This window comes from Psittacula echo (genome assembly GCF_963264785.1).
Source record: "Psittacula echo genome assembly, chromosome: 2".
NCBI lineage: Eukaryota > Metazoa > Chordata > Aves > Psittaciformes > Psittacidae > Psittacula > Psittacula echo.
The window spans coordinates 66,089,149-66,106,286 of record NC_137737.1 but is presented as its reverse complement, the minus strand read 5'-3'; positions in this window follow the sequence as shown (position 1 = coordinate 66,106,286).

Sequence of the window (17,138 nt, the reverse complement as noted above, 5' to 3'; positions counted from 1 at the left end):
CGGCATGCAAAAGTCGAACTCAGATGGGTAAGCACTGTGGTTAGGTAACACTTTCAGAAAGCCCAATCTGTCCTGTGAGGGAAGTCAGAGAGCAATTTCACTAGGGACTTCGCTGTTGAAATAGCCTAGTTATTTCTAAAGCAGGTCTTCATTGACCTGCATTGTAAATGTAACAAGCTTTAAGCTTTCTTTTACTCTTTGTATTTTCTGTTTTCAAGGACCTCAATCCATTACTTAGAAGGTACAAATACAATATAATCCCAGTGGATCTCTTGAGAGGGAGAGAAAATCCTGAACTCTCACTTCTTTCTCCTGTGTAAAATAATAGAGTCCTTGAGAAGACAGAAGTAGGGGGGGTGTGCTGAAGGGAATCTTGGAGAGAAGAGGGCTCCAGTTAATATATTTCACATCTGTTCTTCACTAAAATGATGGCTCTCCTGCCCCCATGAGTCAGTCACACATCAAGCCCACCTTTAAGAAGGGCACTCAGCTTTCACCCAAGTGCCTCTTTCTGCAAGTCCTGCTGAGCTATATATTTACCCTTCATAAACCAGTCAAGAGGCAAAAACTTCATCTACCTCCCTTTTCATTGTGGGGAACCCCCCCAGTGAGCAAACCACAGAAAGCTCCTGCCCCTGCTGTGGGTCAGCCCACAGCAATCTTTCCCAAAATGGCCTGACCAGATGTAGTCTGGAGGGGCTGTGGCATGCCTAAGGCTGAGGTCACAAGTTTGCCCACACAGAAGTACACTGAAGGAAAGCATAACACATCAGGCTTCAGTCTGATCTGGAAAATGCACATGCCACACAAGCTTGCCAGGGTGACGTTAAACAATATTATTCCTTGGTTAATTACAATACAGGATTAAAATACAGGAGTTAGGACTTTTAGAAACACATGCTTTTTCCCTCTAGGGCAGGCATAGCTTCAAGCAAAACAGCCCTTTTCCTCCAAAGTATTTGCAAGCTCAGCTGCTGTTCCATAGCACAGTATGTGAAGCAAGAGAAGCAAGATATGAAAAACAAAAACTGAAACTCCCTTTGCTGGGGAAGGAGAAATCATTTTGCTTCTAAACTTTCCCTGGTAGGGATTTTTTCTTTAGGGAAACTTTGAACTGGTATGTACTTTCCATTCTAACATTTAATATCCTTTAAATGGTCTCAAAGAGCAAGCTTATTATCTCCAGAGCCCTGGAAGCTGCTCTAGTTTCTCTCCTGCCCTGAGCAGTGGAAGCAATGGGACCTCAGCTGGACAGGTTCAGGTGTGGGAGTGAAGAGGCAATGATTGCCTGTCAGCCTTCTCCATGAGAAATAGATCCACATCTTTGCAGGGCCCTCAGGAAGCACAGAAGCAGCATGTTCCTGAAAGGTTATCACTAAACACACTGTTCTGTGGACCTGAGACCTGCTTTCCTATAGGTGTGTCTTGTTGCATCTTTCTCTCCTTCCCTTACCTGTACTGCTCACTACACCAACCATAAGCCCTCAATCTCACTGAGCAAGAAGCACCATCTGCTCTGGTGAGTTCAGAGCCACAAATGTGATGACTGACATTAGCAAGCAGCATGTAAAATGGCTGTGTTCTGCCTACCTTTCCCATAGTCAGGGCACCCATTTGGATCTCTGTGTTTGACCCAGTTGCTGATTTTCATGAATTTCATAGGCATTAATTCTCTATGAGTCCCAGTCCCTCTGTCAGTTTGATAGAAAGCAGGTTCAGAACATACTGGCTGATAGACAGCCAGATGGCATGATCACAGAAATTTAATTCTCTGGGGGAAATGAGGCTAGAAGCACAAGGATGTGGAATGGATTCATGCAATAAGGTTAAAAAGTCAAGACTCTGTATTTTTTTCAGTGTTGATAGAGCCTTGAGAATGTTGTCCATGGAATGCACATTCCACAAACATATCATTTTTTCTTAAACCAGGTAAGTACTGGGTCCCTTGGATACTCAGCGGATTTTTCTTATTTTTAATTCCAGTGTGTGGCTGAGAAAGATATGTAAGATTCCTTCTTATTTCATGTATTTGCCCTGAGTGCCAGCATTCATCAGGAAGCAGAGAGTTTTAGAAAAGACAAAACCTTAGGTATCTAAGGAGTACAAGGAGCTCTCTGCAATGACAAATCAAAGGTTAAAACAGAGGTGGCAAAGCAGCATTAACATTTCTTGGAAGGCATAGATTTTTCTGTATTGGGATATGATTGGCAAACATCCCTTGTTCCACTGCATTTAGGTTCCTCCTTTCAATAAGGTCCATCCGTGTGCCTCATGTCTATTGTGAAGCAACTGAGGAGGGAGGCTTTTTATTTATTTTTGTTATTATTAATCTCCTATGCAACAATAAAAGCTGTCTGCTTCAGTTCAACTGACAAAACCAGGAAGGCTTTTATGTTTAGTAGACAGCCATTTCTAAAATAATGTACTATGTGTAATGTGGCATTGTCAGTCAAAGGAACAGTGACAGAAGATTCAAAAGCCACAGATGAAGAATAGTCATGCATTTTGAGAGGTCCAGCAGAGCTGCATTTACTTTCCTGTCATGCTAAAATCTTGATGTCCACCATGCCAACAATTAAAAGCAACTGAGAGTTTCCAGGTTGCAGCTAACGAGATGTACGTAGATTACTCACAAAATGGAGTTTGGAAAGTTTAATGACAAAATTCTCTTCCCTGCCCCTTCACTGCACATACTGAGTTAGGGTCAAATTTGCTGTTTAAACAGTGGCAATCCAGCAATACTGAGAAGCCAAAACGCTGGAACTTTGACCTGCTGGATGGCACAGAGCCTTGGGCTACAGACTGTCTTCTGCTGCCAGCTCAATAAATAACACCCAATTAATTATACACAAGCAGCCAATTCTCTGAAACACCTGGACTTTCGAGTGAGACAGTTGAGATGTGCCAGCCCTGCTTGTCAAAGTCCTGATTAAGCATGCTAATGTAGAAATTGAAATGTGACCCAAATTACAGACCAAAAATGGAGGTATCAAAAATCAGAAGCAACTGTTGGCCTAGGTGTTTAGAAACTGTCTTTAAGGAAACTTAATTAGTCTTCTGCTGCCAGCTTAATAATATCTATGCAACTGTAAGAACTGTAATAAGGCTATATTGAAGCTATTGGTTAGCTAAGCAGGCTAAAGCACTGCATTCAAACTGTGGTGTCTGCTGGAGGTACAGACTGAAATCTCATTTTCGACAGGTCCCCAGTTTCTCTTTTGTCATCAGTGTGCTAGATGGTGCAGGCATCACCAGGACTAGGGACATCTTGGACTACAGCTTGCAGATTTTGATGGACTCCCAATTGCTCATCTTCCATTTGGGGTTGCCCATGCTGCGTGCTCCAGAAGGTAAGAAGCTGATTATTGCCTACTGTCTACTGAATTCTGCAACAGTAGTCCCCACACAGTCCCACCCTTTCAGAGCTCCTTCTTGGACCTTGGATCTCCGTACCACACCTGATCAGGCAGTGTTTTAGGAAAGATCTAACCCCCAAATCATGCTGTGGAAATATTTATTCCTGATGCTCTTTTATCTTGCCCATACACCTCGCTAGACATGCATGCTATGGGACTTCTTACATTGAAAAAGAATGAAGGATCCCAGTAGGTCACCTTGTACTCATAGCTGATTGCACAGCCTACCAGGTGTGCAGTTCAAGAAATCCTTGTGGGAGCAGTCTGTGCTAATATCAGGTCTCACAGGGTGCCCTAACTGTTGTGCACCATCTGGGGACCCAACCATCCATATGGCCCAACTGTGCCAAGCTGCGGCCCCTCTGCTGGTGCCTCCAAGACTTTTTGTTGTGGGGTGGGTATTTTTATACCTTCCCCAAGTGAGGTCGCACTGAGTCATGGGACTTCCTGATCAACTTCCCCCACCATCCCCAGCAGCAGAAAGAGGAAGCCTCGTGACAAAGTCCTGGTAAATGAGGAGCCTATATCCATTTCCTTTTCTTCTCAGGTCTCCCAGTGTGGCACCAGTGGGCACTGTCCACTGGCTCCCAGGATGCTTTCAGGGTGGTGTGCCCCACATCCCCTTTTGGTTCCCTACCTGCACATTCCTGACCCTTTAACCTTGATCATAGAATCATTGAACAGTTAGGGTTGGAAAGGACCTTAATCACACAGAATCACAGAATCCCGAGGGTTGGAAGGGACCTCAAAAGATCATCTAGTCCAACCCCCCTGCAAGAGCAGGGTAACCTAGAGTACATCACACAGGAACTTGCCCAGCCGGGCCTTGAATATCTCCAATGTAGGAGACTCCACAACCCCCCTGGGCAACCTGTTCCAGTGCTCTGTCACTCTCACAGTAAAGAAGTTTTTCCTGATGTTCACATGGAACCTCTTATGCTCCAGTTTACACCCATTACCCCTTGTCCTATCACTGGACATCACTGAGAAAAGCCTAGCTCCATCATCCTGACACTCACCCTTTACATATTTGTAAACATTGGTGAGGTCACCCCTCAGTCTCCTCTTCTCCAAGCTAAAGAGACCCAGCTCCCTCAGCCTCTCCTCATAAGGGAGATGTTCCACTCCCTTAATCATCTTTGTGGCTCTGCGCTGGACTCTTTCAACAATTCCCTGTCCTTCTTGAACTGAGGGGCCCAGAACTGGACTTCCAACCCCCCTGCCATGGGCAGGGACACCTCCCACTAAACCATGTCACCCAAGGCTCTGTCCAACCTGGCCTTGAACACCGCCAGGGATGGAGTATTCACAACTTCCTTGGGCAACCCATTCCAGTGCCTCACCTCTCTTCTCTCCTTTGTTGTCACCTGAGATCGTTTGGCTTTCCCCAGGTCTTTCACAGAACAGTGAACTAATAATGAGTGAACTGAGATCAGTGCAGGCATACACTGACCTTAAACAGAATACTTGTCTAGCCTGAAAAGAGTTAAGCCAACTCACCTCCACTATGTGTAATAACTTTGCGTGTTCACCAGATTGTCTTTCCACCATATGCCCTCTTTTCAAGTTCATTTATAAATAGGTTAAACTGCAGGAGCCCAGGAACAAAACCCCCTCAAACATCACTGGAGACCTCCCTCAGATGTGAACGCTGGCCATTTATCCTCCTCTTTTAATAGGTTATTCACATGAAGACTTTTTCTCTTGTCCTACAGGGCCTTAATTTCTTTCAGAGCCCTTACTGGTGGACCTTTATGCCTTTGGAAATTGTTCCTGGGACTCTATAAGGCTGACCTTGTTGTGGTTTTCATTTAACTTGCCAGAGTTTATGATCCTTTCTATTTTCCGTTCTTGGACACAACTTCTCTTTTCTGAAGAAAGTCTTCTGCTTCTAATAAATTCCTTTATCCTGCTGTTAGCCATGTCAGCTTTCCTTTTGGTCTTTCCAAAGCCTTTGTCTGCAACAGAGAGGCTTAGAGCAAATGTACTCCTACTTGTTATGTTTAGTCACCATACAAACATTTTTGCCTTCAGTCATCCATTTTAGTTTCTTTTTAGCAAGGTTCCTTGCTCCTAAGTAATTCTATTGTATTTGGTTTGGTTTTTTTGCTTTTGTTCCCTAGGCAAGAATGCTGAGTAGGGGCATTTTGAACCAGGTTCTGCATGTTGCTCAGGGCTAATATAAAAGTTTCTTCTTCTTTTGTAGGCCCTTTCATGCAGAAACACTGTTTTATTTCTCTGCATCATAAATCTCCAATGTGACATTTACCCAATATGCAGGTGGGAAACTTGTATCTCCTGTTACTGTTGCATTCTTGCCCTGTCAGCAACTCTGATCTCCCTCAGCATGTGATAGATGCAGACGTCTGATCTAACCCTGATATGACATATTTTTGACTTAGGCCAGGAATGTCAGGCTATATAGGTTTTGAGCTGCTTGGAAACACAATTAGCTTGTGTCGTGGTTTAAGCCCAGGCCGTAAATCAGAACCGCGAAGTTCACTTCCCCCCCCCCACCTTTCTTCCCTCCGCTCCTGGAGGGACGGGGAGGAGAATCAAAAGAATGCAGCTCCCACGGGTTGAGATAAGAACAGTTTAATAACTAAGGTATAACACAAATCACTACTGCTACCACTAATAGTAATAATGATAAAGGAAATAACAAGCAAGAGAATACAACCGCTCACCAACCGGTACCTCACCCCCACCCTGCCATGATCCAGCCCTTCCAGGCACTCTCAGTTCTACCTTCTGGGCATGACTTGCTGTGGTATGGAATACCTCTTTGGCTAGTTTGGGTCAGGTGTCCTGTCTCTGCTTCCTCCCGGCTTCTCCTCCCCCCTGGCAGAGCATGAGACTCACAAAGTCCTTGGTCAGGATAAACATTCTGACCAGTAACTGAAAACATCAGCTTTATCAATATTTTTCCCAGGCCGAAAGTCAAAACCATAGCGCTGCACCAGCTACTAAGAAGGAGAAAAAATGACTGCTGCTGCTGAACCCAGGACAGCTTGCTACTTGGATTTGGCACAAAACTTTGTCTACTGCATGCTACCACTTCTCTACTGCTGGTACCTCCTTTGGGTTTTTTTATATACTTTTTACCTCAATTCTAGAGCATCAGATTAATTGACTTTTTCCCATCAAGCTTCTGATACACATAGTATGAGATCATCCCTGCTTAAAATCGAGCATTTTTGTTTCCTCATCTTGTTTGTTAGATTTCTAGCATTTATAAAGAAGCAATCCTTATTTATACATGTATATACTACGAGATTCTTTTTGTTTGATTTTTCTGTATTTTTTCTCTTTTAGTTTCACCAAATTTTTGTTATTCACTAGAGGATAAAGATTTCCCAACTTCCTGCATTGAATATATGCCATCCTGAATCATGTTTTAACACTTGTCAGCTTTTCCATTCAATTTTAAAAAAAATCTCCTAACACCTTTATAAATGCCACCACCAGTTTCATTTTAGTTTACCTGAATCTAACTACATATGTTCTGCAAGTTTTCCCACTTTCTAACAAGTTCAAATCCTTTGTCTTCAACCATTTCCTAGCTACTCGCTGAGAATTTGTTTCTGTTTCTCCCAGTTCAGCCCTGCTCTTGGTATTGGAAGCATTCCAGCTGAAGCTACTATGGAGCTCTTGGCCTCCAGCTTACCATATGACTACATGCATTTTGCCTCCAGGAACCCTCTCCTCCCTTCCTGAGGACATTGCTCCATGCACTGTGTCGAAAGGCTCCGTCAGGCCTTCCCCAAGAGCCTGCCCAGATATTCCACAAAATCCAGCAAGCAGATACTGCATCCAGCAGTCTGATTACCACACAGTCCTGTCTGGACTGTGGATGCCTGATAGAGCATCAGTTTTCCTATACACTGTATCTTCCTAAAAACTGGGATCTGAAGAACGATCTCAGTGCAAAAGTGTATGTGGCCTCAAGCTGTGAGATCATTTCTGCCTGCCCACCCCAGGATAAGACTTCCAGCCACAAAGCCTTCCCTCACTTCAGCAGCATGGGAACTATATAAGCCTGGAGGTAAGACTGCTCAGTGACGATCCCAAAGAGACTATCAGTGCATTTATCTGTTATTCTTAATGGTTTTCAGTTCAGGTCTCAAGGACTAGGATATTGGGGTAATTGCTCTGGATACACACAGTTGTTACCTATGAACTGAGTAGATAGTGATTTATGGTGCTCAGTGGAGCAAGCTGATGAATACTTGCCTACTCGCTATTTGAATAGCCAGCTGCTGCTGTAGTTTGTTTATGATTAGAGAGGGTCTGATGGGCTCTATCCCCAGCTCCAGACACAGATCCCTGAAGGGGAAAGCATTCAGATACCTAAACCAAGGAGAGAGGCAAAATCCACCTCTGGCAGATCTTTTACACCACCCAGGACTGCTGGTCTGGATAAGTTGTGATTTTACAGTGAGTCTTTGGTTTCTCTCTTGCTCCTTGTCATTCACATCCGGAGAGGGGAAAGTGAGAATAAGAAGCACAGTTTAAGGGATGCTGAAATAGATAGCCATTGGTAACTGTATACTGTCACATTGCTTGCCCCCAGGTACACTTTGGTTCTTCCTTTTTTTAGATTGGAAGGACAGTTTACAAACATTTCAATTCTACTGCCCTGAGCAGAGGCATTCCACAAGTGTCAGAAATGGCGACTTGGAAACAAGAGACCTTGTACTTAGATCACTCTTGGGGTTGAAATATGTTCAGTCTTTTTGGTTACATTTCTTCTATATCCTGACAGTTGGTCCTTCATTCTCCTTTAGCTTTCGAAGGGAAGATCTACTGCCTGAGAACTCCACACTCACAGAAGACAACAAGACCCAGGAAGCAACAGCAAACTGGAGAGCAGAAACACCAACAAGGACTGTGAAGCACCAGATGTGTAGTCACTGCTGGAACACCAGCTTGATGGGAGGTAGCCAAGGATCAAGCCCAGCCTGCCTGTAGACAAGGGTCCAGGGCAAGTAGAAAAGAGAATGCTTGTTTGGTTCCCTTAAAGTCCCTAAGAACCACTTTCTTCAGAGCAGTAGGATACCAGGGTCTCTCAGACCTTAGCTTGCACAGCCTCCCTCAGTCCTTCAGCACAGGATTCTGCACACAAGCTGTTGTCAGCAGAACCTTTAGTAGCCATGCTGATGCACATAAGAGATGGAAAGGGGAACCACTGCTTCTTGAGGGGGAGGCAGAGGAAACAGTGACATGGTGGGGGTATGAGCAGTGAGAATGGAGAAATGAAAAATATAAAGTTTTCGCTAGAGCTGTGACATATATACCTCTTCTAAGCGTAATGGAACTAGACAGCAGAGTGGGCAGACACAGCTTGGTGGCCTTTTAAAAGAGGAACAAGTGACAAATATGTGAAGATACTAAACTGAGTATCAGGTTCCGAGGGCCCCGACTCTCAAGCTCTGGGAGGTGATTTTAAGAAGATACTGGTCCAAGTCACCTACCCATTGCCACAGGTTATTGCCCCATCACTCACTTGTCAGAAGTAGTGGTGTGGCCACACCGTAGGCAACATTTATTGATATAAACTGCGGTAACTGTGCCTAATTCAGTTCAATAAGACATGGACTGTGGTGTCCAAGGGACCTCATTCTTTATCAGGCGTAGCTGAACAGGTGACTGACTGAGGTCAGAAACCTGAGTCACCACAGGGTAACATGACAGGCACCAGAGAGCGCGGGGAGAGCCTTGATATTATTTAAGCCAATTTGCTTGTCTTTTGACCTCCCTTTCTCTGCTTTTCACAAACTCCTTTATTGTCCAAGCTTGCAGAAGGTATTGGAGAAGTTTTACAAAAGCCCTGTAAGCTTCCCTTTAGGGAGCTTCATGCCAGACCGAGTAGCACAGACAAGATGTAATCCCTTGACATGGTTCAAAGCACTGGTAGTTTATAGCATGTCTGTCAGGGTGCAGCGAGGGCTAAGGAAAAATCCCAGGGCAGCAGGCCTGGCAGCCAGGGCCCATCCCATCACTCCAGCCAGGGTAGCCTAGGCAGAGGCAGCTTCTGCCCCAGGCATCCGGCCCCTCCATACAAACAGGGATAAACCCAGGACCATGCAGGATAGGGCTGCAGGGGTTTGCTGTGGCATTACTGGAGCAGAGATTCACAGCCCTGGGGGTTGAAATGGGATCCTAGTACTGGATGGGGTAGGGGGAGCCCCAGGGCAGCTGGGGCAGGGGCAGGCTGAGCTGGTGGTGCCCTCAGGGCCCTGACAATGTCATTGACCAAGATTGACGTTTTGATCATCTCAGCTCATATTAAGGAGCTACAGAAAAAACCTACTCCAGCAAATGAGTTGCAAAACTAGGCTTAATCCACTATAAACAAAATTCATTACTGCCACCTTGGTCGTGTGTTCTGATAACCACAGGGTGAGTTACCACTGCAGAGCCAAAAAGATGCAGTCTTACACCTAGTGACAGCTTTGCACTGCTTCTGGAGACTTGGTTTAGCTCTGAGTACAGTGATCCCTGCATGTGCTAGAAGGAGCTGCTAATAAATGGCAAGTAGTCCCACAAGAATCATGACTAATGGCTCCTGCTCAGTTCGATAATCAATCATTTAATAAAGGGTGAGCTTCTACCTTTTCCTCTCCATAGGGAGCATTAATGCATTACTTTTCCCCTCCTTAGCCACTCATTTCCACAAAACTGTTAGGAATTTAATATTTTTTGAAACCACCCTTCCTCTATTAATCTTAGCTAAAATTGCCCAATAGATTCAGAAGTTATTAGGACTAGCTGGGTGGTTGTACAGATGTTGACAGATACAGACACAAAGCATTATTGTATTGAGAAAGCACTCAAGTTCATAGCAACACAGATTTTTAAATCACATTAACATCCAGCAGATAGCTACTAGCATGAGGATTATGTTTCATTTCTGCACAAGCCTGACTCACTAGCAGCCTGAGAAGCTAAAGGATCTCAGAAAGAAAGGGCCATTGCTTAGACTTCATGCCTTGATGGTCTTCTCTGGGAAGGAGTGATTGCTTGTGGACATGGCAGAAGGGCTTGCATAAATATTCTTCAGAGAATTAAAGTTTTGCTTTGAGCATCCATTCCAGATCTTTCAAAGCTGCAGTTATTATCCTTCTCCCCTACAACATGTTATAAGTTAAATCCCTGCTCACTCTTTCCACTTCCTATGTTAGCCTTTCCTTCTTGTACCTTGAGACTTGAAGGAGCAGAGGTTGGTGCTCTTACAGATGTTGAGATTCTCAATAGCTAAAAAGCCTTATTGCTTTAGTTGTGAGTATTTGTTTCTCAGGGAAGTTCAAGCTTTAGGTATAAACATTTATAAGTAATTTCTCCTTAGGACTACTTAAAATATAGTAGGATCTACATTTTATATTTATTTGAGCTTTGGTTTACTTGTTCATGTATTTTTGGCAAAGAACAGACGCTGCTTGAATGCTTCCTATGAGGCATATTGAACACACTCTGGGAAGCACACCTGGTCCAAAGGTCAATCTTTCTTAGCAAGCCAGCCAGTGACACATTACCCAATGATTTCCCAATTTTAGTAATGAAGACCTATAAAGTAGACTGTAAATAATTTTTATTATTTTTTTAATTAAATTTTTGCAAACTACTGAAATATATGATTTGACATTTTTTTTATTTAGTGGGCTGCAGAGGATAGCGTCTGGTTTCCTACCTACAGGATTATTTAATATGGAAAATTCCAAGTCTTCCAATAAATTGATCTGGCAATTTTCACTGCAGAATTACAAGTTGAGTGGTTTCCACTACCAGCCATGCCTACAGTTCTGGTTATCTGAGATGTATATTTCTAGCAAAACTTAAGCTTCTTTCCAACTAAAGTCTGAAATGGCTGTGTCATATCTGTGGGCCACTATATGCTTATTGTAAAGTGTAGTTTCTCGCTACTTGTGTGGTGAGGGACGGAAGCACTAGTTTCCTCCGAACTAGGGCTGAGACATAGAGCATTCACAGAATGCGGGTCATCAACGATTTATTGCGCAGTTAGAATTCCTTATATCTGCCGCCTAAGCACCTCCCCAGGGTCAGCTGGTTCCTGTCCCTCCTGGCAACCTCCCATCCATGCACCAATCCCTACATCTCCCCCGCCTCAAGATTAGAAAACTCAGGGTTTTAACAGCTATTCCAGATAACAACTTATAACTCTAATTAACTAAGTAAGAAAGGTTTGTGCCACTAAGTATTCACACGCAGTGCATATTACATAATCAAACAAGAAGGAAACAAACATCCTAATACTAATAAACACAGAGCGTCAGCCTAAAGGGACCTAGATGCAGGTGTTTCCGGCCTGAGTGATGTCGTATTCAACAGCCGGCCACAAAGTTCGTAAGGCACGTCGTGACTGGATCCGTGAGTGAAGTCATCTGGACACATAAGGGCCAGGGATGTCATTTCACACCTCTTTCCATCACTCTCTCCCAGATACAGCCAAGCGCCAATCACCATCTGTGAAATATAGCTCAAATACAAACTTACAGACACAACTACAAATATGGTAATAACCATTTTGCCGGTACCCAGCATAGCCCAGTCTCCCCCTCCACACAGGCATAGCCTCGCCCGTGAGCACGTAGGGCAAATGGACCTATCTTGCCCTTTTCCAGATCTTTCACCCGTACCTGTGGATACGGGGGTTTGTCTAGAGGTGGGGCAAAGTGCGAGCTCATCGGGGATTGTTCACTTGATCCACGCGAGAATTGATTTAAACGAGTCAGAGCAGAAAGTAAAAGTCGGCGCACACGGACTGCAGGAGCTCCTCTGGGTACGGTCTCCCCCGCCTCAAGACACACGAGGCGAGCTTTCAGAGTCCGGTGCGTGCGTTCGACGATAGCTTGGCCAGTGCTGTTATGAGGACAACCGGTCTTATGCTCAATGCCCCACTGTTGTAAAACCAAAGCCACCAGTTGACTTGAATATGCTGGGCCGTTGTCGGTCGTGATCTGGCTAGGGACTCCCAAAATCGCCATGACCTCACGCCAATGCAAAATGGCCGCTTTGGCGTCTTGCTTGCGTTGTGCCGTAGCCAAAATGACACTGCCACAGGTATCAACCGTGACATGTAAATAGAAACTGGAGCACAACAGTCAGGGACTGGCAGACCTTGTGCAACACAGTCTGCACTATTGTTACCTTCAGTTAGGAGTCCAGGGATGTGCGAATGATCATTACAGTGATTTGGGCAAATTTCAGTAGCTCGCTCAGACAAAGCCTGAAAAAGGACTTGCGCACACTCCATCGTAGCCTTAATGGCCAATGGGGTCCGCAGACCACTGTTGTAGCACAGTAGCTACAGTAGCTACAGTATATGCTTCCAGAAATCGAACTGCTATTGGCTAGACGTAACCAATATAGATTGTGATTGGCTCAGAAGTGCAGTCCACACATTTTGAAGCAGATAACAAGCTAGCTAAAATTATCCATTCACTACCTTTCTCACATAACTTGCAGTTTCACCATCCCGCTCCCACATCTTGTTAGCCTTGAGCAAATGCCAAGTTCCTTATTCTACTGCACATAACTGTCCTTTAGTAACCTAAGGCTAGGCCTTGCAGCCTGGGTAAGTTGAATTCAGGCCTTGCAACTTAATTCAGAGTTTGGCTAAAACCAAACAGCTGGGATTGCTCACAAGTCCATTGTTCAGCTGTATTCTTCATAACCACCATCTCCTAAGGCTGACATCTGGGTTGGTCACGAAATGTCCACCGTCCCTCAGCCACTCCACAATTCTCTCTTTTTGGCTTTGAGCAAACCAGACGGATGTTACATTTTTCTTAACCATAGATATCACACACCACAACATAAAACTTGCTACTAATACAAATAAAACTAACACACATAATATAGTTACTCCATCCATCATCTTTCGTTAGCCATTTAACCCCCTCTTTCAATTGTTGTATACTCTTATAAATTGATTCCAAATGATATGACAAATTCATGCAGCACATTCCCTCAAATTCAGCACAACCATGTCCCTGTGCCAACAATAAAAAGTTGATTGCTGCCCTATTTGTAAGGTGGCATGACAAACACTATCAACATCAGTCAAGAGCCCACTTAGTGCAAGCATAGTAGCATTTGTCAGTTCCTTCTTATCTTGCTGGGATTCCTTCAGCTTTTGTTGTCCCTTGGTTCATGTCCGACTCCACGTAGGCACTTGCTGATCTGGGTACATGGCCGTTCTTTGCCAAAAAGTCATCCACATCTCCGCCTTTTTCTTTTTATACAAGCCAAACACGCTTTGTAGCACTCATAATCATTCATTGGATACATTAAAAATACACAGCAACAAAATCAAAATCGTTAAACTGACAGTAAACACCATTAGTCCACCTTCCACTAGAGCAACCAGCCAACCTGTCAGTCCCCATTCACCTAACAAATTGTCCAGCCAAAAGGCTTGCCCATCCTCATACACCATGTGTAAGATCTTAGCATGTTTCCATATTTCTTCAACACAGGTCAATCACAGGCTGCTGGGTCTGCCCTTTTTCTCCTGGATGTCTCTCTGATAACAGGGGAGGCCATCCCCTCACATCAAGGTCTGGCATGGCATGTGTCCCCATCGCTCCACACCTGCTGGGTTGCAGTCAACAGCGGAGCTAAAGGTTCTTCTTGGTGGCAAACACAGAGGCCAACCCAGTCTTGCCCTTGACTGTGGTAGCAGGCATTTGGCCAACCTCAGTTCTTGTACCTCGTTGTCAATGCAGAGTTTCACCTGCTTCATCCAGTAACAAGTTGCTACTGTGGCAAAACACACACAGATTGACATTACCAGATAACTATTACAGGTTACAACAGCATGTTGAAGATGCTGATGGCAGTGAGAAACCAGCCAAAGAACTTTCTTACCAGTGGAGTTCTTCCACCCTCTTAATTTGTTCCATTACCTGCTTTATAACACTACCATTGTATTAGAATCTTTCTAGCTTTTGTCTTAGCATTTTCTAGCAGCTGCTGCAAATTTGCATGCTCTAACATCTTTTACAAGTAACAAATCCACACAACACAGGGTACAGTTTCTCATTAGCAACTGGCTAGTAAATACAGGTGGTTTTATACACAAAATCACAGCCTCTAATAATAGCTACGTTACAAGCACACATATTCAAGTTGTTACTTTTCAGTTGCCCCCAAGTGATGTCCTGCAATCATTTATATTTCTCCTCCTCTATCTCATTCTGCTCGGGGTATTCACTGCCAGCCCCTGTAGCTGAGGGTTCCTCCACTTGTCTGTCCAGCTCATGGCAAGGCTTTGCAAACTTTGCAGGCAGCTGCCATGGACCTGTAGGTAGGAGAACACAAACATACCCCCTCTCCCACGCTATCAGCTCCTGAGAAGGAGCTGGGTTAGAGTGATTCAAAGGCATTCTGATGGGAAAGAAATGTGAAGCTACAGCTGCCTGCCTGCTTATCAGCAGCAGTAAATACCTGCCAGCAACGGCACTTTGCATTAACCCTTTCTTGTCCAAAATGTTAATCTGCTACCCATTAAAACTTTTACACAAACCCAACAACAAAAAATATACAGAACACTGTCAGCCCTCAACACACACACACACACACATGGGATCCCACAAGCACATTCCATACAATTACAATATTTGAAACACAAAACCTAGACAATCATTATTCCCACTATATGGTCCCTCATACAGAACGTAGCATAAGGACCCTGTGAAGACAATCAAAAATCATCTCCAAGCAGCATCATCGCAGTGTGAGGTGGCAGGCTCAACTTTAGTGGGCATCCCCGCAGAGGCTCTGCCCCCCCCCACATCGCATGAGCCTTGGGCTTTTACACTGACCAAAATGCACACTCATTCCGATGCAGGTGGCCAGCCTACATTGGAAGAAGTGGTCAGCAATATCCTTAAAAAGTCTCCAAGGGCTAACAGAAACATAGATATACATGGATATATATTTGCCAACTTCTAGTACATGTGGATCACAGAGAGACTATCAAACGAGTTGTATATGGGGTTTCAAGTCCACAGCGCACCACAGCACTCACACGTGTTCAAAAGGCTGTAAGGGTACCTCTTTTTTTTTTTTTTTTTTTTTTTTCCTAGAAAATCAAAACCAAACTGAACACTCCTGCCTGGTAGCCAAGGATAAAGACAATGTCGTTAGTAGGGATGATTCCCCCAGGGCAGGCTTTGAGGGTTGCTGTCTCTCGTTGTGGGGAACCCCCCTTTCCCCTGCCCTGTTGCACAAAGGGGAGTGTTGCCAGGACTCACAGCACTCCACTTCCCGTTTTACTGCAGCTGCCGTTGTTGCTGTTGCCGCGGCCGCGGTTTCTGGCAGTCGCGCTGCAGCTCCGGCGCTGCCTGCTCGGCCGCGCGGCCCGGGGGCTCCGGCCGCGCCTCCCGGGGCACTTTCCTCCACAGCTCCCGCGCTTGCACCCACGGCTCCTCCACTCGCAGCGCCTCCGTGTCCCGCAGCCGCTCCAGCAGCTCCTGTCCTGGAGACAACTTTTCTCGATGGCACCCCACGTCTCCCCTAGATCTCCTGCTTTCTTTTCCCCCGCCAAGACCGCTTCCAAAAGCTCTTGGCGGATCCATCCCCATCGGGAGGTATCTAATACGTCCACGGGGGCCTCCACCGCCCCCCGGCCTCGCAACCATTGGATGCAGTGGCCCGCTGGCTCCGAGTTTATCACCTTCGGCAACCCAGCTTGCTGCATGAGGGCCTCCAGTACCTGTACCACGTGGCTCACATCCATCGCTATCACGTCGGGGTCACCACTTGTAGTTTCTCGCTACTCGTGTGGTGAGGGACGGAAGCACTAGTTTCCTCCGAACTAGGGCTGAGACATAGAGCATTCACGGAATGCGGGTCATCAACGATTTATTGCGCAGTCAGAATTCCTTATATCTGCCGCCTAAGCACCTCCCCAGGGTCAGCTGGTTCCTGTCCCTCCTGGCAACCTCCCGTCCATGCACCAATCCCTACAGTAAAGCATCTCATCTAACAAACCTCACTGCCATTGGCTTTAAAATGATGGTGTTCATGCCGAGACAAGCACTCTGTTTCTTCCATGAGAGGCTTGGTTACCTCAGAGTTGTGCCAATTATGTCAGGGAAAAATCATCTCTCAAAACTCTCCATGCTGGCCCTAAGCAGAGTAGTAAAAATGGGTCAGTGAAACAAAAGCTGTGATCTGTCACCATGTACGGCCAGGAGGAATTACTAAAAAGCTCATTGTGTTCCCTTCTCACCCTCTGAATCAGTCTGGGTGTCAGTTTAGTCTATGCATTTCAAAAGCAGAAATCAGTGTTGCCTGAGTATTCAAGATGACAAGGCCACCCAAACAAGCAATGGATGTGTCATTTGTTTATGATGCTGTCTACTTACAGATTATTCTCTAAACCATATCTTCAGTTAAAATGCTAGTTTGTTCATTTTCAGAATGGGACAGAGCAGGGTTTTGGTGGATGAAAGGAGAAAATTATACTGGTTTTTTTTCAGGAAGAGCTTTTTATTGCTATTCATCCAAAGACGGAGCAACTGATAGCTGGTCAGTCTGAGTGATTTTCTTAAAGAAAGTAGGGAATAACAAGTCACAGGAAGCCTGGCCATGTTTCCAGGAGAGAACAGATCATTTGTCTCTTATTTATCTAAAGTTGTCAACCAAAATGGCAACTTCCCTCAGCAAAAAAAGTAGAACTATATAAATTTAAAA